Raw genomic sequence first — 22579 nt, 5'->3', positions numbered from 1 at the left:
CCTTTTGAGTTTGGATGACCATTTCTTTTACTTGTGACAACATAATTTTATGGGGAATTCAGAGTCTAAGCAGCTTGTTACTCTCATTGTAGGAAAGTTTGCTAATGGTGGCCTGGTAAACAGTTAATAAACTAGGGCATAATATTAAAACTACCTTATACAAATAGTGCTGGGAATTGTAAATGTAAATGTAAATGTAGTATACTTGTAAAGCGCACAGCTGCCCCAGCAACGGGGCGTCCCGGCGCTGTATAACTCTGGGGAACCCGTCCTGGCTTTCCCTGTGGGATGGTCCCTTGCTGGGAGTCCCCAAGGTGGAGCCAGGCATCCCCGGAATTGGTGGGGCCGTTGTGGAGATTAGGCAAGCTAATGCCCAGAGTTGCCGAGTGGAACCCCTGATTAGAGTAAGCACCGAAGCGAGAATTATCGAGTCCACTGACCAAGGTCCACGACCCTGCCGCGTCGGGAATTGAACCCTGGTCCCAGGCTGACTTCTGCTCTCAGGCCTGCCGCCTCTAACCAGTGAGCCACACTACTCCACTGTAGCATTAGTTACAGCTAGATAAAGGTCAAGTTTATTTTACATTTGACTCACTGAAACTACTTCTTATGAGTACCATATCTTAGCAGACCTACAATTACTTTTGATGGGATTTAAACAATATGCATGAAAAGTTATCCAAGAACAATTTCTAAATTGTTTTACCCTCCATTACGACAATGTAAAGACGTTCACCTCAAAAGGCATTTTGCATTATACCAACAATGTGTTTATTGCGACGTTTGCACATTTGTGTTTGGTGGGGTTTTAGTCCAAGTAGCGCAGTTCTGAGTTCACCAGAATTGGGAGTAACATCAGGTATACTAAATTCAGCCTATGATACCTGTGTACAACCTCAGCTCCTGCAAACATGTAGAGTACACTTTCAGTTAGCATTTTCAGGTAAGATATCCACAACTACCAAGCGGCCATTGCGAGGGTGATTTGTTAAAGTACCGGATTGGTCAATGTAGGATAACAGGTCAGTCTAGGACAAGTTCTTTCGATGTTATCTTTCTGGTTTGGTTTTGTGGCTTCTGTTTACTAGGACCGGGAGTTTTCTGACAGAGAAATCTTTTCAGTGATAGTTGATTCATCTTACTTCTGGACTCATTCGACACACCAATCTTAAACTATTTGTTGAAAAGAAGTTGTGATGTTATTCTTCAAATTATCTGCTGTAAGTTGAGCAGATCAGACAAAATTGAAAGCCCTCTGTCATTTTTACCTATTGAACCTGGACAATGATCTGAGATATATACAAACATGCATGCATACAAACATGCATACATACATACAACTCAAAAGTGTCCTCATAAATTTTGGGAAAAAGTGTGGCGCCATTTAAAGGAAAATAATAAACAATTACAGCAAAAATCCTGGAATTCATGGCAAGATAAACATATAGTAGCTAACTTTATGGCAATTCAGTATCTTTTTAGGTCGAGCCTGGCGTTGCAGTTTTGCGAGGCATGCAGTATTGAGTATGGCCTGGAAGCTCCGTGGAAGCTCCGCCCACTTGCCCCCTTCTTTTGTATTGGTTTAGGTTCTAAACGATGCCTTCCCATTGGTTTAAGGCTTGTAAGTCCCTCCTCCTGATGTCCATGTCGTCATTTGTATCCCTCCATGGCTACTGGCCCCTTTACTTTCAACACTATTTTGTTCCCATGCCTCCCCCCGTCTCCTCCCGCAGTCCATGACTTCTCGGCCAACTAACCCCCCTCACTCCCGTCCGTGGCTTTTTGAACACCCGCACTTCTGTTTCAAATGCAATAGGTCTCGTGTAATTTCGAGTCCTATTGCATTGCAAAGGCTTGATTTTAAAGTAGTTTGTGCCGAGGACGAGTAAAGAGCTGGCACGGGATGGTAGATTGTCTGTGCAGATGCCAAAGTCAGCCGCTCACCCAAACAATTCCCTATTGGATACATAACCATTTATAAGCAAAATGTAATTAGAGAATACTCGCCTATACCACCTCAACTTAATGAAATACCGCTCTATTGTAAGATGGCCGCTGCTTGTTTGCGCTGTCTGGTCAAAGAGAATCGCCATCTTTCAGTTTGGGTGGTGCAAGCTGGAGTGTCACGAAGAGCTGGTAGGAGGGCGGAGTTGGCAATCCAGTACCTGGTGCTGCCAGCTGTGAATTCGGTGCATCTCTTAGCTGTAATTCCGCGATTGGTCTCTGAGACTTAGTTGAGCATCTGCCATGCCAGCTCAGAAGATCAACGAGACACTAGAGCACATCTCCAAAGCAGAGAAATGGTAGCTTGATTATAAATGCAATTAATAAAAAGTCTTCTTCTTCTGATAAATCGTTAACTCCTGACTGCAGTTCTCATATTTTATATGGACCGTTGTAGAGCTTCCGTTCCCACCTGTGGCGGTTTGGATAATGTTTTGTAGATCCTGATCCCCGCCATGACCCCTTGTGGCTGTTTGCATAGGATTATACTGTTTATGCTTGAGGTCTTGAGCCCAAATATCCACGCACTCGATAATTCTCGTTTCGGTGCCTACTTGAATCATGGGTTCACACTCTGCAGCTCTGGGCATTAGCCTGCCTAATCTCCACTACGGCCCTCCCGCGGCGGGATGCCTGGCTTTCACCTTGGGGATGCCCAGTATGGGTATCTCACAGGGAAAAAAGCCAGGACGGGTTCCTAAGGCAAGCGCCGAGATGCCTACGGGTAATCGAGCGCTATATAAGAACGCATAATAATAATAATAATAATAATAATATGCGTACAGTACTGGTTGATTGATCAATGTATTTCCAAGATGCTTCCCTGTGCTTCCATTTTGTACAAAGATTTACAGTTTTTTGTAATTTTAATATGCAGTGATTCTATTCATGGGTACCATCTGCCTTATTTTCGAAGTTTGTTAATTTTGCATGTATTTTCCCATGCGCATAGTCCACTCTGTGTTTACTTCTAGTCACACCTTTCTTTTCAGGCAAAAATGATAATGCTGCTTTGAAGGGCAGTATATTCCGATGTGTGAGTTTGTATTTGCTAAACACTTTGTCATTTCATTGGCCTCAGGATTGACTGGTTGATGTATCATTCGGCCTCCTGTGCAGTGCTTGCATCGCAGTGTATTGGGGGAAAAATTTACATTTCAAAAGTCCACCAAATCACCGTACATTAATTTGCTTATCTCATACATGCACCTTACACAGAAACCAATATTTTTATTGTTCGCTTTTTCACTGCTGCAAGCTTGTTTTCTCATGTTTTAGTCAGAGCTTCTAGGAGTGCCTTTCCTGTCCTTCATTGTTTCCTGCTGTCATAGAGACAGTGTTCCACATGCACTCTTCTGTTGTCTCCATGCCCAGACCCTAGAGTCTCTAAATGTTACTGTTTTTTTTACACATGACACACGTGCACACAACTTTATCATATTTTCATGAAATAGCACGGATCCCATCATTGGGTGTGGCCTTTCACCAGTGCATCTGAAGTAGCAGTAGCTGTTTCAGCAGCAAGGATAATGAACTGCATGGCTAAATACAACTGAAGTCCAAATGGCGAGACCCCTTGGCTATGCCAATGCTTGTTTTTTAACATTTAGCAGTAATAAGGTAATAACATTATACAACACCCCTACCTGAAATACGTTCCTAGATACCTGTTTGTAAAAAATATATTTTTTACCTCAAGATTCATCACCAAATAACTTTCTTTTCTATCACAAAGATCTTACAAAGTGTGGAGTGAAACACAAATATAAAATAGTACAAGCAATACAACCATTTTACGAGATGCAATACACGGCAATAGTTAAAACAGCAAGACATTAAAGGTCATTGTACAGGAAGTGAGCCTGAATTGGGTATGTACAGTTTTTAAAACTTGAAAAAGATAGCTCATATAATACATTTAAAACTTTTGATCCATAGTGCGTGCTAGAATCTGCCCAGACCAAAGACTACCACCCTGCGGGTGTCAGTGGCTAGAATTCTAAGACCTTGTGGTAATGGCCAGGTCCAATTAGTTTACACAACGAAACAATCCACTTGCCCCTCAAGCTTCTCTAATGGGTGCAAAAAAAGAACAAGTGGACTATTTATTCGAAATTAGCCTTGCATGATGGACACTGATCTTCAGAGGGGATCTAACTACACCACGTTTTGCAGGACAGTCAATACTTTCCTCATAAAATGAAATGAATTTAAAACTCAGAAAATCCTGGGTCAGTGTACCCACCGGTTTTGGCATTTCCAGCACCATAATGGTATCCCAGTATATCTCCTTGACCCTGCATTTTGGAATATGGGACAGTCCTTCGGGAGTGGACCAAAACTCCTCCATCCTGAGTCTCTTGATTTGATTTTTCCAGGAGCTAAACCATGGAATACAGTTTACCTGGGGTTGCTTCAGGAGGTCAATGGTCACTGGTCTATAAGGAAAGAGCTCATCAACCGACCACAGGCAATGCCAAAACATTAGCTGCTTGCAGGCCAACTTGTGAGTTAGTAGTTTTCGGCCCAGATCCAAAAACATAGGAATCAAGGAGGTACTACTGGGAAGCTTTAAAAGTGATCGAAGAAAATGTTTTTTCTGCAGAAGTGAGAGAATTTGTGTTCCCAATGCCCCAAAATTCTGCCCCATAAAGAGCCCCCCCCCAATATTTTGGTATTGTAAATTTTCATTGCTGGGGACACTTTCCTAGACATGTAGTTTTATGCAGTTTACTTAAATGGGCAGTTTTCTGGATTAATGACAGTTGAACTTTTTCAATGTGTGAAGTACAATTTAGCTTTGAGGTTAACTGGATACCCTGATAATCAAAGGCAGACACTTGCTCCAGGGGGCTGCTTCCTACATACATTGGTCTTTTGGATGGATTAGTATTCCCCTTTGAGAACATCATGTATTTAGTTTTAGTCTTGTTTAGTAACAGGTCATACTCCATACAAAACCCAGTGAAATCATTGAAAAACGGTTGCAATCCAAGGGGCGTGTCGTCTGCAAAAAGTAGGGCTGGTACTCTTGGAGAATGACATCCACCCCTATTTAAATAATATACCACTCCATTTATAAAGAGATAGCATAATGTGGGTGGTAAAACGCATCCTTTTTTCTCACTCCACTTTTAACAGGGTATTGCTCGGTGAGTTGGTTGTTTTCCTCCACCTAATTTAGGCTGTGTTCGAGGAATGTATCCTAATTAAAATTTCTAATAAATTAGGAGATGGGCCCATCCCTGCCACCACTCTCCACAACTTGGCTCTTGGTACTAAATCAAATGCAGTGTGCATATCTACAAAGCTAACATATAGCTTACCCCCTCTAATACTGAACTCCCTCCTGTAAATACATAACAAGCAGAAGCCCTGGTCCAATGTGCTGAGGTTCAAATGGAAGCCTGCTTGGAAGTCACTCAGAATATGGTGCTCTGAGATCCAATCCTGGACCCGTAGCAACACCTGCTTGCAGAAAATGTTCTGCACTGAGTCAATCAAGCTTATAGGTCTATAATTGGCCGGGTCACCCTTCTTGTAGATGGGGATTATTTCTGCTATGTTCCACAAAGGGAGTAATATTCATGCCTGTTGTGATGGCATTTGTTATCATATTAACCCCTTGCCTGCAGGCTGATTCCCCTGCTGTGCTGGGGGAGGGGGGGCGCACAGCGCCCCTGTGCTCGTGACTAGCTCAGCTCGTCATGAGCCACGGTGGTCGTGTGCGCACCCGTTTCTGTAGAACGCTTGCACTGCAGGGGAATTAGCCCAGCGTGTGAGCGTTCTAATGGAGCACATGGCAACCGTGGCTCATGACGAGCTGACCTTGTCATGAGCATGGGAGGGGTTAAAATAAGGGGCCCAGACAGTTAAGTCCTCATTATACAGATCGCTTGGAATTCTGTTGGTCCGGGAGCTAGAACGAATTGCCAACCAGGTTTCTTCCATGGAGAACACCAGGTACTCCGTAGTATTGTGCAAATTTTCCCCCCACACTCCCAGTGTAGCCTTGGCCTCAGTACTACCTGGTGCAAAAAAAGACCACACAAAGTGAGCCACCCACTCCTCTGGCTGAACTGTAAACTCCAATTTGGGCTTTATACCATTTAGCAAGTGTGTCGCTTGTTTCCAAAAGGAGTTTAGAGTCCTTGGCTATTGATGCCTTTTGTAGGAAGGACCATAATGATCGTTCCCATTTCTTCTAGGCTAACACTAGTGCTTTCCTTTAGCTTTTTCAACAAGCCACCAGATCAGAGTGAACATTAGTTTTTGCTGCCCATACAAGAGCGGCATTGGCTTTCCTGCAGTCCTGTTTGTACCAAACTGCCTTGTGTTCTTGCTTAGGCTGGATCCTACTATACTCCGGTTTCCGCTCACTGCAAGGTTTTGCCAACAATTTTCTAATCTCCTTGAATAAGATTTCATGCTGGGTAGTCAGTTCCTCTGCTATTGTCTCTTTAGGAAATGTAAACATCTCTTCTACCTCCAGGCGTACTTTACCTTTAACTGTTTCTAGGGCCTCTGGATGTTCCTATCCTCATTGGGGGTCTTGTGAGTCACTAGTGGGAGGTGATAGATTTAATTGTGGCATAGTGCCAGGGGAGCTACTTCTAGTCCTCTTCCCTTTCAGAAGATTCTTAAACATCAAGGGAATTTGGCTAGCTAATTTTTTTGTGGGATGTGGCACGATAGGGGGTTCCTGCTGGGTTCTAGGGTTGGTCTCAGAGCTAATAGAATTTACTAGTTAGGAGGGGGGCAAAGGAACGACTGGACTGGCTATCTTGTGGCACTCAATGAGAAGGGACTCAATTGTATCCATCACCTTGTGCCAGACTGCACTTTTACCCATCTTTTTAGAGTGGGGCACGCCCTGAACTTCGTCCTGACCTTTTCTTTTTGCCCCTCTTGGACCCTCCAGGGACACCACTTGTTGCAGCAAAGGGAAGATCAGTGATAAGTAAGAGGAGAGAGTGAAAAACAAAGCACTGCCAATATATACCCTCGGAACACAATATCACAATATCTCAATGCATACCCTCGTTTTACTCGTGCCCTCCCTCCACTGGTTACCCTGATGTTCCACAAATGATGATGTCCAGTCAAAACAGCAACAGGAAGGAAAAATATTAGCAGAAGACTCTACGTGGTTGATAAAGTTCCTTCTTAGCAGTCAGCTCTTTAGGATAATAGGCAGAGGGTTGAAGGGTACTGAACTTCCAGAACATCTTCGGCCACAACCAAGGGATGAAGCCCTACCTCTTCCCGGCTCTGACCAGAGCTGATGGGCCCGCTTTGCCCAGGCATGTCCGCGTGCATCCCACGCTACGGGAGTCCTGAACTGCATTTATAGCACCTCCTGGCATGCTGTTGATTTGCGGCGTTGTTGGTGGCATGCAAGCCACCGGGAAGGCTGGGAGTTGTAGACACTGGCTACCATTGTGTGGCAAAGACTGGCTCCTGCGCTTCGGGTGCCCTGAGCAGCTTTTAAAGTGCCTCCTGGTGCACTGTTGACAGACAACAATGTTGGTGGCATGTGAGCCGCAGGGAAGGTTAGGATTTGTAGGCATTGGCTCCCCCTGTTTTGTAAAGACAGGCTCCCGCCCTGTGGGATCCCTGACCTGCTTTTAAAACGCCTCCTAGCAACCTGGTGACTTGCGTTGTTGGCAGCGTGTGAACCCCAGAGAAGGCTGGGAGTTGTAGACACTGCCCCCCCTTTGGGTGAAGACGGGCTCCCTCGAGGTTCAGCTTGACCTCATAGACAACTTTTCTTCTCTGTTTTATCACTAGGCACACTGAGTACACAAAGTTCTCCACTTGTTGACAGCAACCCATCTGCAATAATTTGTAAGAGACACCATTAGCATAAATGTCAGATCCAAAGCCCACCTATTCTTTTATCTTTTTATCAGGGGAAAAAGACTGATTCCCGAGTGTTCCCCTTCATTACCCATGTCCAGCAATTCGTTTGAAGCAGTACAGATCGATGTCAGTGTGCCAGCTCCTGTCTTTCCATACTTATTTCTGGTCTTCCAGACATGAGGAAGGCAAGGACATGTGGGTGTTTGTCTAGCACCACCAACCACTACATTGAAGGTCTGATAAAGGTCTCTGCATACTTGCGAGTGACTGAGAATTACTCTCTATGCTTACAGTGGCCCAGTCAGAGAAGCTGTATCATTGCCACAACTTTTGAGAGTATGAAGCTCTGAAGTTGGAAGGAGGAGTGCATCCCCGAGGTTTGCAAAGAGAAAGTGACAGCATTTCAGATATTCATGGATATGGCGAGAGGAGAGTATTTGCAATGGAGAGTGTGGAGAGGCTGACATACTTCTTTCATTGTTTTTTTTACGTGGACAGGGATAATTAGTGGCACTACATCATATTTATATAACAACAAGATAGTTATTGTTGGGATGAGGGACTTACTACTGTATCACCCAGATCCGTTTCCCCGTCAAGTAGGTGTGACAAGGTTGAAATGGGGACTGCCATTCTCTTCCACTGACCAGGAAACCTTCTTCCATACTCTAGATGAGAAACTTCAGGCCTGGGGACTGTTTCCTGACTGCTTCTGGGTTGAAAGTGCTTATAGGGTAGTAAGAACTGTGGCAGGACTGAGCATAGTTACTATTAGTAAAATATGTCAGTGAGTGCTAGACAAGACTGTGCTCAAACTTAGTCTAATTAATAAGGTGGGGCTGTCCTAACACCCGCTGACAATCACAATTAGAATGAGTGTGGGGTAAGGTCAACATGGAGATCACAACCACAGGACATACTTTCCGGCAGCTCTGTGATAAAGCCATCTCAATTAATGTGTCACAGCAGGCTCTAAGCCCTGCATCTCTCTCTTAGTGTGTCAGTGATGCTGCTCCTGTACATTGAAACAGCAATGTGGTATGTAGTGCTATATGCTGTCATCCTAATACTGACTTCCTCTTTTGGAAGCAGTAAATAGATGGTAAGAGTGCACAAAATACCACCTATCCTAATTTTGTAAAGTATATTGTAGTGTATTGTAACTTTGAGATGACGGAACCCTTTTGTTTCCTGATGGACTCCATAGAACAGCGACTTAAGTGCTTGTGTGTGTTACTAGAATTCCAGCAGTACAATTTTCAGTCAATGGTTACACACTGACGAATTAAGGCATTTAATGCCAAGCTATGTGTGTGGCTTGATCATTTACATGTATCTGGACTGGGGGGATGCTACAGCTGGTGACAAGATAGGGGATTAAATAAACCCAGCGAACTGAGAGGGCTCTCCTGGAGAGTTTGCCGTGGTCCAGCTAACTGCTCGTGCATGACACGTGTGCCTCAGTTGACGTGACAATCGCCAGTTGGCATATGTGGAGTGAAAGCACCACTCCAGGTAGTGCAAGTCCTTTGGAGAAAGTAAACGCCTAACACAAAGTTTGTTTGTCGTTAGCTAGAGACTTGCTGGTGAAGTCAAAACAACAGACACCGAGCCACAACATCATGCAGCTGTCATTCATGTAGTACAAGAGCACAAAAAACAGCAACAACCAGGTAGAGAAAAGTGGTAAAGTCAGTGATCATCAAGTGCAAGGAAGAGCTAAAAGTGAAAAACATGTCTAACATAAAGACACGCTAAAGGCAGTGGAAACATAGTATGGAAAGTGCAGGAGAGGGGACAGGCAAGTGCAAGAGAACACAATGAGGAGAAGCAGATGAATGCAGGGAAACATTAGAATTGGTGATAACCAGACACAAATAGAATACAACCACACTTACCAGAAACTGAGTAAAGAGAGCCATCCGACCTCAGCACCAGTCACCACAACTCAAGCAGAAGCACAGGGGTTGTGCATACGAGGCTGGTGAATCACGACTGACTGACTGAAAGCCCTTGAGCAGCAGTTGTAAAATGTCACATTTTCTTTTCCAATGGCAACATGGAAAGACGTAAGTTCAGATTGGCCGTGACTATCCTGAAGCAAGAACATTGCAAGGACTTGCAGACTGCTATGGTGCAAGTCCAGGTAAACAACATAAATTGTCCTCAGAAAGGGGCATAACTGGTTATGATGCTGCTGCCTTCTTAAAACCACAGCCTCCATTAGATACTTCAAAAAAGCAGAATATTGATGACAGATGGACTGAATCAAGATTTTCGATGATTTCGTTGTTGCGCTGGAAGAAGCAAATAACAAAAAGATTATCAAGTATTGGTAGAATTTGACAGGTGTAGGTGTCAATAAAATGAAAAAGAAAATACCACACAGAGGTGAAGTGATGTACCATGAAACCAAGGAACCATTAAGCACTAAGTTCAATTCAATGCCAAATGTCAACTATGAAAGGTACATTTTCAGTTAGGAAAAGCAGAGAACTGGTGTAAATATGGATGAGTTGGTAGAAAGACTTGATTCACTTATCAAGCATTGCAAGTACAATGAGTTTAATGATAAAGAGGTCAAGCATCTCAGAGTGATAGATGGTTGTCTCTCCGCGACGAATGCTGAAAGAGTTGCTCAGCCTGGAACGAGTATTCATGACTGCTAGATGGAAGAAAGATCTGTGCTGAGTGTGAAAAGCAAGCTGAGATACAATTTAGAAGGCCATAAAGCAAGGTCTCCAAAGAAAAATAAGTTGTGTTTTCAATGTGGATTTTCCTTCCATATGAAGGTAAATGTCCCACCATTGGACAGCTATGCAAAGGATGAGGAAAAGAGAATGATTTTGTAATGGTTTGCAAAACAAAAGAAAGATCAAGTGAATTACATTGTGAAAACAAAATGGAGGAAAGATCAAGTGTGTCATGCTGATAAATTGATGCCAGAAAGTTCAAGAGACGTTCCAACCATGCCCACAAGACCAAGTGGCAACATCGGTTGAGGAAAGTAGAAACTGATAAACATTGATTGTCATCAAATTCCTTGTCTAAAGGTTTGTCACTGTCTCTGTCAAGTGACAGCGAGGAAGACTGAAGTGCGATGTCAGTGCTGACCACTGAACAATGTGCACCAGTAAGATTAGCTTCTTGCTAGGAAGATCGCTGGTTGAATAGAGATCGACAAGTGAAAGTGCGAATTTCTATGTGGACACTGCCTCAAAATCACGCTGAAAGTGAACGGGTGCACCCTTCCTTTTATCATAGCAGGTCTGACTATAAATGCAGAAGAGTGTGAGTTTCATAAACAAAACTTCAGTTTTTTGGTCATATCTTTTCTAATGGGGGAATGACTCCAGATCCAAATAAAGTTAAAGTGTTGTCAGCTACTTCTCCCGCTCAGGATGCAACCATGCTCTGATACTTCCTTGGTATGGCCAGTTACTGTTCAATGTATATACGTGACTTTGCCATGATAAGTGACCCATTGAGAGACTTAACAAAATTAAATGTTCCATTTTATTGTCAAATGACTGTGAACAAAGCTTCAAGAAAATCAAACATGCAGTTGAGAGCACCACTGAAATAGCATTCTTTGATCTAAAAATGCAGACAGTTTTTGTTGATGCAAGCCCAGCTTGTTTGGGTCCCATCCTTGCCCGGCACACTGGACATCCTAACACAGCAAGAGGTGTTGTGGCTTATGCTAGCAGTTTGTCATCGCCAGAACATGCCTATTCACAATCTGAAAAACAAAGTCTTGACATGGTGTGTGCTTGTGAACATTATAATGTGTACCTGTATTGCAAGCATTTCATGGACGTCACCAACCACCAAGCATTGCTCACCATTTTTGGCAATCCTAAAGCCAAATGCCCCCTCGCATTGAGAGGTGAAGGTTGCGATCGCAGGAATATGATTATACAATTATGCAAAATCCAGGAAAAGATCTAAATCCTGCTTACTACTTCTCACATGAACCCATAACATGCCATGGCACCACTTCTAAAGAGGCTGATGCATATGTTAACTTCATCGCTAAATCTAGCACACCTGTGGCTGTATCAGTAGAACAAATCAGAGCTGCCACAAGCCCTTACAGATATTTGTAAATCCTCAAAGACATCATTACTCAATCGTGGAGAAAGAATATTCATCCTTTTCATGATGAATCTGGAGTACCAGAAATGCAAAAACGTGAAGGACCTGAGAATCTAAGACAGCAAGTCATTGAACTGGCACATGAGGGACATTGTGTAATTGTTAATGAACAAGCTCTACAGGACCGAGTGTGGTTCCTTTGTCTTGACTGAAGAGTTAAAAAAGGAATTAAGGGCCTGTCATTTGTGCAACTGCTTGTCATCCAAAACCACCCCTCATCCATGAAGCATGTTTGATCTCCCAAAGCATGCATGAGAGAAGGTTGCATTTGATTTCTTTGGACCCCTTGACAATTGACATCATCTACAAGTCATTGTTGATAAATAGTTCCATGTTCCCCTTGTAGAAGATCTGTTGTCAAGTACTCATGACATAGTCATTGAGAGATTAGAAAGTATATTTTGCAACATGGGGTGTTCCTTCGATTTAGTAGTCTGACAGTAGCCTGCCTTTTCAATAGTTGAGAATTTAAACATTTCCTCAATAATCTGAATGTCAAGCATCGGAAAAGCACACCTCTCTGGCCACAGGTCAATGGTGTTGTCGAGAGGTTCATGAGCACCCTCTAGAGACCGTTCACCGCATTGCACTAGAAAATCTTTACCTCAGTTCTTCAGTCTACATACAGGTCAACTCCCCATTCTAACACGGGTGAAAGCCTCACCACTTTAATGTTTTGGAGAGCCATAGGAACCAAGTTGCAAATTGGACCTTTAAAAGAGCTATTGACATTGGTAAACTCTGTGCTGCTGATTTATCTCATAATTACAGAATGAAGCCCTTTGCAGATAGGAGCCACTCTGCGAGGAACACAGTGTTCAAAAGAGGGTACCATGTCAATGTCAGGTAAGAATAGAAACACAAGTCTGATGCTCCTTTTGATGTTGACCTTTTGAGGGTTGTGACCAGTAAAGGACACATGTTGACTGTGCGCCGTCCTGCAAAGTCCATTACTCTAGATGCTATGCATTTCAAGCACCTGTCTCAACATTTGCCCACTCTAGATGTCGGAAGTGAGAGTTATCCCCCTAAGAATCCAGAGAGCCCAACTTATATAAACATACTAGCAGCCCGTCCCTACGTTGTCTGGGTATGAAATAGAATGTGTGTAATGTGTGTATTTGGCAAAGGCAATTTATTTTAAAATCTCGCGGTAAACAGAATTTTTTGTGTCATTAGAATAGGGACGGAGAAGGCCCAGCTGCAGTTCTGGTTGATGTTAGCAGGCGCGTGTAATTGGTGTAGTGATCCGCCGCCTGAGCCCGGCTACAGTCCTGGTTGATGTTAGCAGGCGCGTGTAATGTCGTTGAATGAGAGAGTTATCAGCCACGGGTAAATCCGTTCAATGAGAGAGTTGAGTGACAGCGAGTAGGAGAGGCTGCAGTAATTGTCCCCGCAGACATGCTCATTTACGTGTTCCCCCGCTTGAGGCACAGATGCAGGCCTGTTTGATGTTAGCAGGTGCGTGTTCCCCTGCTTGAGGCCCAGCTGCAGCCCTGGTTGATGTTATCAGGCACGTGTAATTAGTGTACTGATCTGCCGCCTGAGCCCGGCTAGAGCCCTGGTTGATGGTAGCAGGTGCGTGTAATTTCGTTGAATGAGAGAGTTCAGTAACAGCGCGCAGGAGAGGCTGCAGTAACGTTACTTACCAGGCCTCCAGGTGAAAGTGTTTGTCACGCCACCAGCGCACGGCCACAGCAGACGATCTTCTGATTAATGTACGACCCACATGGCATGAAGGGCGGTACGTAGCACACGCCCCCAGCGTTTCTCAGGCCCCAAGCGTGCCCCTTGATGTGGCGCCTATTGCGTTCACATGGCATGAAGGCCGGACACACGCCCCCAGCGTTTCTCATGCCCCCAGTGTGTCACGCCCCCAGCGTGCCCCTTGATGCTGCGCAGCAACGTAATTGGCGCTTGTATGTACGACTCACATGGCATGAAGGGCGGACACACGCCCCCAGCGTTTGTCACGCCCACAGCCCACGATGTGATGGCCGTACCACACGCCCCCAGCGTTAGTCACGCACCCAGCCCACGCCCATAGCACAACGCAGACACGCCCACAAGGTATCTACTTTGCTGGTACGGTTCTTTTACCTTTTAAATGTATAGAGGAGTTGGTCTAATGGCTAAGGCGCTCAACCTCGGACCTGGGGATCTGTGATTCTGGGCAAATCACTTAATCTCCCCGTGCCTAACAAAAATGAATGTGTGTCCTCATGTAACGTAACTGGTGCTATGTAAAGCGCTCTAAAACCTGATTCAGTTTGGGTCAAGTTCGCGCTATATAAAACTTCTGCTGCAACTGCCCTTTCCAACGCTGTATTGGTTGTTGTGATTGGTGCTGTAGTTACTGAGATTACCCGCCTCACAGGTTTGGGCTCTCTCTTTATAATATTAGTATGGATGGGCCAAGGCTCAACCAATATTTACTATTCTTATTACATGCTTAACGAAATACTGTGATGTGATTTGGTGAAGAACTAGAGGCGGCTCAGTTTGTCCTTGGTGCTTTGGCAGGAAATTAAGTCTGTTTGAGTTGTGGTCAGCAGATGTGAATTTATATGGAGCTGACAGGGGCTTATGTGTTTATCTGCATTTCAGAAAGAACTCCAAGTTCAGGTGTTTAATAATCAATTATATATACTTTTTTGTGGAGTGTCAGTAAGTGTACAAATGTTGGTAAACTTAGCCTACACTATTTTACAGAGTGAAAAGCTGTTTGGGGAGGTGTAGATGTGTTGATATAGCTTTTTGATTGATACACATTACAATGCAGAGAGATGTGAGTAAGGTTTGCAGATTGTGTTAAAAAATGAAGTTTTTCAACTGTATATACTTGTCAGTTAAGGAAGTACTGTTCCTTAAATGTTTTTAAAAAGCTAAGCATCTAATGATACGAGCTCCACTGTTCTTATGAACCTCATTGCATGTATAGTTTAGCACTATGAGTGTTTCTAGAGTGAACACTGTGTTGAGTGTTAGTAAAGGTGTGTCAAGATGATTGTATTGCTATCAAAACTGTTATGAGGCAGAGTTCATGGCATGTTATATCTTATTTGCAAAAATTATGAAAATAAACTGAGAGTGTGTTTTTTTCAGGAGCAAGAAATTTCAACGTATTAGTGTACTATATATAAATATGTGATTTTGGGTGAAACATATAGTAAGACAATATAGTGATGTATCACTTTTTTTAAATATATATGTTTATTTGAGCAGAATTTGTGCTGAAAAACACATGATTTCAACAAGGGAAAAATAAACTTTTCAATCAATATAGGTTGAAAAGAAAAAAACAATTATTCATACATAATATACACCAGAAGTTGCTATTATCACCAATCAAAATAAAAACGTTCCAGAAATAAAATTGAGAGCTTTCTAAAGTGCAGGACATCTAAAGAACAAAGATTCATTACTAAGGTTCCTTGAGAATATAATAAAGTACATAAGCAGACTAGAACAGAAATATATTCATTACTATGGTTCCTTGAAAATATAATAAAGTGCATAGACAAACAAGAGTAAAATACTAACTGGATACCAATATCCCTCATAATCATTGTACATGATGGAATACAGATCACCTCTGCAGTAAAGTGCAACACGACATCAATCCTTTCCATTCACAGTTCATTGGGTGAACAACTAAACCATGTGACATGGTAGAAAAATACTGTTGCTCAGACCTTCGAGACATGGAGCAAGTTTCACCTCAAGGGGAACCCAAATTATCCTGAGCCAAAGAGCCCTGACTTTCAATTGGATCGAGATGCTGTCAAGAGGCACTGAATCTCTTTAATCCCCCAACCCTCTTAGCGTAGGCTTCCTCAAATTGCTTTGGTCTAATCATTTTATTCAGCCATTCTGGATATACTGGGTTCCTACAGGTGCACCAACATTGGGCTATAGTAAAAACAAAGGGCCCAATTCACAGAACTAACTTAAGACAAAATCCTAAACTTACTACCATTTTGGTATTCACAGAAGGCACTTACTCATTTTGATATTCACAGAAGGCACTTACTCATTTCGGTATTCACAGAAGTTAGTAGTCCTAACTTTAGGACTCCTAAATGCCTTCTGTAAATACCGAAAGTCTTAAAATTAGAATTTTTCTCAGTTTAGTAGTAGTAAAGTTAGAATACCCCCAGATATGGAATGGGAGTCTGGGCTCTGGGCTGTAGATGCAGAAGGCCCGGTAGAGCATTGACAGGAGAATTGAAAAGCAGGACCTTGTTTTCTTTGGATTGATTTTACAACCCCAATATCTTTAAAGCAATTCAATTAATCTAAAACCTGTTGAATTTTGCCATTTTCCTGGCTTCAAATACAGAATAACATTCTCTCCAAACATTTTAAGCTTGATGATAACCGGGAGAGGGGCCCCAATAGTCTGATAAGCCCTAATCCTAATTTCAAAAGCCTCTTTCAAAAAAGTGAATAAAATGGGCAAAAGGAGGAACCCCTGATGGGTCCCCTATCCTGATGGGTCCCCTATTTACTGCCATGGTGCCTGCTAAATGGGAGTTGATAACACTTTGACAACTGGCCCCATGGTATACATTTGAGAGCATTCTATCAAAGTAGATAGGAAAACAAATATATCCAAACCAAAAAATAGTGCCTCCCAGTTAACGAGATCAAGTGCTTTTCAGCATCAAGCAGCTACCGCATTTGTCTGGTTAACTGAGAAGAAGTCAATTGCTTCAATTAGAAAGCCCATGTTCTCAGCCATCAGCAGCCCTGACACAAAACTTATCTGGTCACTGTGAATTAATACCTGGGCAGCCGGAGTGATACGAGTTGCCATAATTTTATAAAGAGCTTGTAATCAGTGTTAAGAAAATTGGCCTGCATGAATTAACATCTTCAAGGTTCTTGCCCTTTTTAAAAGACTAACAAATAGTTGATTCCTTGAAATAAGATGTGATGTGATGTGATTGGGTTCTTATATAGCGCACTACCACTCCAAGGAGTATCTTGGCGCTTCAACTCCTAGTTGTCAGATATGTGCTGAGAGATCATGATGGTGAAAGATCAAAAACACAGAGAGGGTCATAGCAACGCTTTATAACCTGATTCCGACAGAGGGTAAAACTTCACCCCTTCTCTAACAAAATTAAATAATTAATTCAAGCTAGGGAGTAATTCAGTGGTGAAGGATTTATAAAATTTGTGTGGGAAGCCATCATTAACGCATGCCTTACCATTAGGCATTGTGGCTAAAGAATCTTTGACCTCTGTAAGCAAGACAGTAGCCATAAAGTCCTCAGCCTGAGTATCTGACAAGCATGATATTCTAATAGTTTGAAAATATTGAGGTATACTTGACTGTGAAGTTATATAGTTTGTTTCATATACATCCTCATAGTGCCAAATGAAGGCTTGTGAAACTTGAACCTTATCCGATACTAGATCTCCCAAAGTGGGATTCTGCAATTACCTAACAAATGTAGCCTCCTGTCTCTCCCAGCTTGACCAAGCCAAATACCTCCCAAGCTCTTGACTTCCTTCGTATAGTTGCTGGTGAAAATCTGTAGAAGTAGCTGTTTCTTGTAAAACCAAAAAAATCCCTCAGATTCTGCTTGGCCTTTTGATAGGCCGATGAAGATCTACTTGGCAGTGATATGTGGTTTACTGCTGATTGCAGTTGAACACTTTTTTTACCAACACTCCCTGTGTTGATTTGCCTGGCAGGTGATAATTCGCCCCTTGGTTGTGCCTTAAAAGCTTCCCAGGTGGAAAACCAGGAAGCCATGCTGATTTACTTGAAAAAACTCTGAATAAATTGCCTCATGCCTATGAGCCACTCTTGATCTGATGATAATAAGCGGTCCAGCTGCCACCTGGGCCTATCACTCTGACTCGTCTCAACCTCTATAATAACCAAAAGAAGCAGTGTTATACTGGCATACAAAAACAGCTAAATTGTTTAATACCAGGGTGATCATTCCTCTAATGGTCTATTAGATGAACATAGTTTTTGAGGGTATCAAAAACCTTTTTAGTTCAAGGTTTGAATTGTTTATTTGTTGTGTTGGAAGTGTAACAGGCAAGCTCTTCAATGTAATTAAAATCCCCATCCAAGATAATGGGCCCAGGCGCTCCCATAGCAATCTTATAAATCTGCAACAGAAGTTCAGCCTCATCCAACAATGGGGCATAATAATGTACTAAATTTAGGGGAGCCTATTAGCCATGGCCTTCACCGAAGGTAATCAGTCCTGTGGGTCTCTGATTATGTCTCTGAGGACCCAACCCAACTCTCTGCCCAAATACATTGCAACGCTACTTACTGCAAGACCAGCTGAGGCAAACAAAGCTTGGGAATTCTGCCTCGAAATATGAACATTCAGGGAGTTGACCTTAAGATGAATCTCTTGTAAAAGCAAAACTTTGGGAAAAAATAACTTAGCCATCTCATCAAAGCACCATATTTGCATATATGAACCATCCCTTTTGCGTTGTATGTACAAAATCCACAATTTTGTACCCATATTCAGAAATAATTAGCTTAAAAAAATTATGTTTATGAACCCCTCAACCTTATCCGATGAAAACTTGTAACGCATCTGCTCATTTTTTGATGTTAGTGCCTACACCTTACACCTACATCCCACCCTAAGTGCCTCACAAAAAGACATATAGTAAAAGAAACACACAGAAAAAAACACACTAGTGAGAAGGGAAGTGCCCACAGTACCCCTCTCAGGGCATTCCCAACTAAACTGGATGCCATGACATTGCACCCTATTGCACCCACACTCCACCCCCCACACCATCACCTATCCTATAATTTACAGAAGCATTAAAGGCATCAATAGAAAGAAATAAGCTGCAGTCAGATAGATCCTAATATCCTAATATCACCATACAGTAATGGTCACTATATATCACAATTTATGGCAGTAACAATTAGGAATTATTAGAAATCTGCTGCAGAAGCTCCTGTGCCTCCGAGCCATTACAGAACAGGCAGCAGCCAATCTTGAACACATATTTGACAACCCAAAAGGACTAGAGGGGACTAATGGGAAGACAATACGGAATATCCTCTATAGGCATTATGGGGAGACTAGATACAACGCAGAACTAGCAAAATCTTCTGTGAAATGCTATATCCAAATAGAAGGAGACATCGTATCTACCTCGCTCACACCAGCCGGCTACCTCCTTAAAGAAATTACATGTGGGAGCGCAGCCTCTTGTTTCGCCTAAGAGCAGGATCCATAAAGTACCTATTGTGTTTCCCCTTGGGCTACCACTGTAACATTGAGAATCTGGTTTGCCCATGTCAGAATTCTGGAAAGCAAACACTAATGCACTTTTTATTCTTTTGCTCCTATTATCATAAATACAGTAAGCCCCTCCTGATATCATTTTTTAGAGCTAAAGGCATAAAAGATTTTAATGTGGCATTCAAATCTGTTTTACAGCTTAAAGATGATGGATTAATATACTGTGTGTGTACCTTTTTAAAATGGCTATACGATCCCTTATTTCTATGAATTAATTCTTATTTAAATGTACTATGTTATTTTAATAGATCGGGTGGAGGTCACTTTGTATTTTGCACATTAGCACCTTAAACTTATGCTGCTATTTGTAAATATGTGAATTATTTTTTCCTCATCCTCACTCTGGTAAATATGGAGACACAGAAAACAATTTACTCCTTGATCCTTGGCTGCTATTACACTATGCACTTTATTTAGTAAGTCTAATAATTAGGATTTATGCCCTATGCACTTTAGTGTCTAAAATAATGCTGCTAAACATATGTTCTATGTATATATTGCTGCTAGTTTAACGGTGATCTCTGTATATGTACATTTTATTAGATGGAGTTATAGAAATAGACAAGAATCAGTGGATATGGACATTAATGATATCTCACACTTTTTCTTGTCATTGTTTTTATTAAGGAAAATGTAGTACAGTTACCTTATTTTAACCTTGACCATGTACGTAATTATGTGTATGCTTTTATGGATAATGCAATATCCGAATAAAGGTTATCTTATCTTATCTACATTACAGAACAGATTAAATTGTTCCTTTACCAAAACCTTCAATTTAAATTGCTGTGAAATTGTTTCTTCTGCACCCTGTGCTTTGAATAAGTAAAGCATTTTAACAAAGTCTTTCCGCCATCTGGCTGCAGAGGCTGACGTATTGGAAAAGATGCAACAAAGGAGTTCTTCAGGTGTAGAAAACTGCCTCTGCTTAATTATTAAAATAGTACATGGGTATTTAGAGCTGGGGGAGCGCTGCGCCAGGACCCAATGGGCTCTTGTTTATGTCAAATCGCCAGAAAATTCTGGCAAAATATGAGTTTTAATAAATGTATCGACCCACTGATGCATTTGTTGTCCCTCACAACCCTTCGTAACCCCTACAATAGGCAGATTGGGACTGTGTGAATGATTTTCAAGTTCCTCTATCTTATTTTTCAACACGGCCTGTTGTTTATCGAACTGGCAAATCTCCTTCTGCATCGTAACAACCTGATCCTCCAGCTCGGAAATCTGGAATTCAGCCTCCTTTAGTCTCTCTGGGAGCTGGGCAATGGAATCCTCAGTCTTGGACATCCTGGCATGTAAATCAACAGTTTCTAATGCTTGAGAGGCCCTCAATTCCCTAATCTCATCCAAGATGATATTGAGCATGTTGTTGACATCCAGGTGATAGTGGGACACACCTCCTTGCTAGGAAGCCTTCTGCTGTAACTCAGCAGCCAATTCACCAAACTCAACCCCCAGGCTCAACTCCAAGCTAGGTGACTGAAAAGGGCCAGATACAGCCTCCTGAAGAATTAATGAAGTCAGTTGTGGGGAATCAAGATTACCTATTGAAGTCGAGGTAGGTACTAGAGAGGGAGGAGAAAAATCAATTGACTGTGAGTCATCAAATACAACAGCTCTGGTGCCTGATTTATTTTTTGAAACAGAGGACATTCCTTAACTGTGCCCAGCCCCAAGCTTGATTCAGGTTCCAAAGAGATCACAGCTGTATCTCCCCGGACTACCTGGTTGGGAATGAGAGTACAAGTGTCTATGAGAGTTTTGCCAGTCTGCAGAGAAATAGAGGCTGCTACTTTAAGATCGGAATGTTCAGTGAAATCTGGAGATGTCAGATTATCATCAATGTTTAATGAATCAATAGCCATCATTAACTCCTTTCGCAACAAGGTAGTGCAGTTAGCCAGCGCAGCTGCCTGTCTACCGCAATTTTTCACCCTTTGTGCCAGAGCTAAGGTGTGTGAATTGCTGTAAGCACCTGATACCTAAGAATATTTTTGCATAGTTAGCAGACTCCACTTTGAGATGTGTCACAAGAAGACCAATGGAGCCACAGAAGCTTTAGGAGAACTCAAACGGGCAGAACTTAACCAGCGATCCCCAACCGTTGGTAACTCTAGTGACTTTTCATGTATATGACTGAACTGAGAGCAGTTATCCTCCTGGCGGGAAACATGATGGTTCAGTGCTCTCTCCTGTCTCCACCAGTTCCGCTAGTCCAAGCCAGGCTCTCAATTTGCTCCTCGGCGCATCCAAGGAGGCCAGCAGAAATGAGTGAAGGAATGGCTCCTCCAAGATCAACAAGGCATCAGAGGTCAGTGTAGATTGATAAAGGCTACTCCTTTTACATATGAGCCATTTGCTCAAAGGTTTTTCTTCTTTTCGGGGCCTGAAAAACCCAATGGGCCGCTGTGGTCCAAAGTGCAAGTTGCCTGAAGCAGAAACCATCACTCCCAACATGTTACATCCAAACCACAGATTTATTAACCCCGAACCATAGGTTCGAAATACCACAGATGCTGTGTCCAATTACAGGCTGCAGGCGTGGTGGTGCAGGGAAATAAAGGCAGCAATCCACGCTGCTATGGCCGCTGTCTGAAGTTTCTCAGTATCTCAACCAGTAAGCAATAGGGCAGCTTTGTAGTGACCTGATGGTGAGGGGGGCGGAACCACAAGTGCTCAGCAATGGGTCATGTGGGATCCGCCCGATTCCACACAAAAAATTAAAAATAAAACATAGTCATATATCACTGTTATGATGTATTGATATGTTTTTGTTATGTTGTCTTTTCTAGGGGGAAAATGTAAATTTGTCTCTGAGGTAATAATTATCTGCTTACATAAGCAGAAAAAAACATGTTAACACTAGCAGGATTATTGTGCTATTTAGGAATACCTACCTCTTGAAGTGCAGTGTTTTCAAGTTGGAAGTATGTGGTAGTGAATGAACAGTTGTGCAGCTCAGCAGCATGAGCTAACTCTGCATAAGCTAGGCTTTGTGAACTATAATTTACAGATGTGGTGGGTTGCTGAAACCTTCTTACCACCTAGCCTGCTAACATATACTTGGATGCGAACACTATTTGGCAGGCTAAGGTAGCAAAATACCTGGATAAGAAGTGCTACTTGAATCAAACTCCAGTAGGCATATAAAGCAAACGGGGAGGGGGACATTGGCACCTGCTGATGAATATAATTGTTTTTGTATTAGTTAGATAGTTGTTTGCTTTGTTTGTTCAAAAGTT

Source organism: Lissotriton helveticus, chromosome 11 (assembly GCF_964261635.1).
Source record: "Lissotriton helveticus chromosome 11, aLisHel1.1, whole genome shotgun sequence".
Classification (NCBI taxonomy): Eukaryota; Metazoa; Chordata; class Amphibia; order Caudata; family Salamandridae; genus Lissotriton; species Lissotriton helveticus.
Note: the sequence above shows the minus strand (reverse complement) of the source record.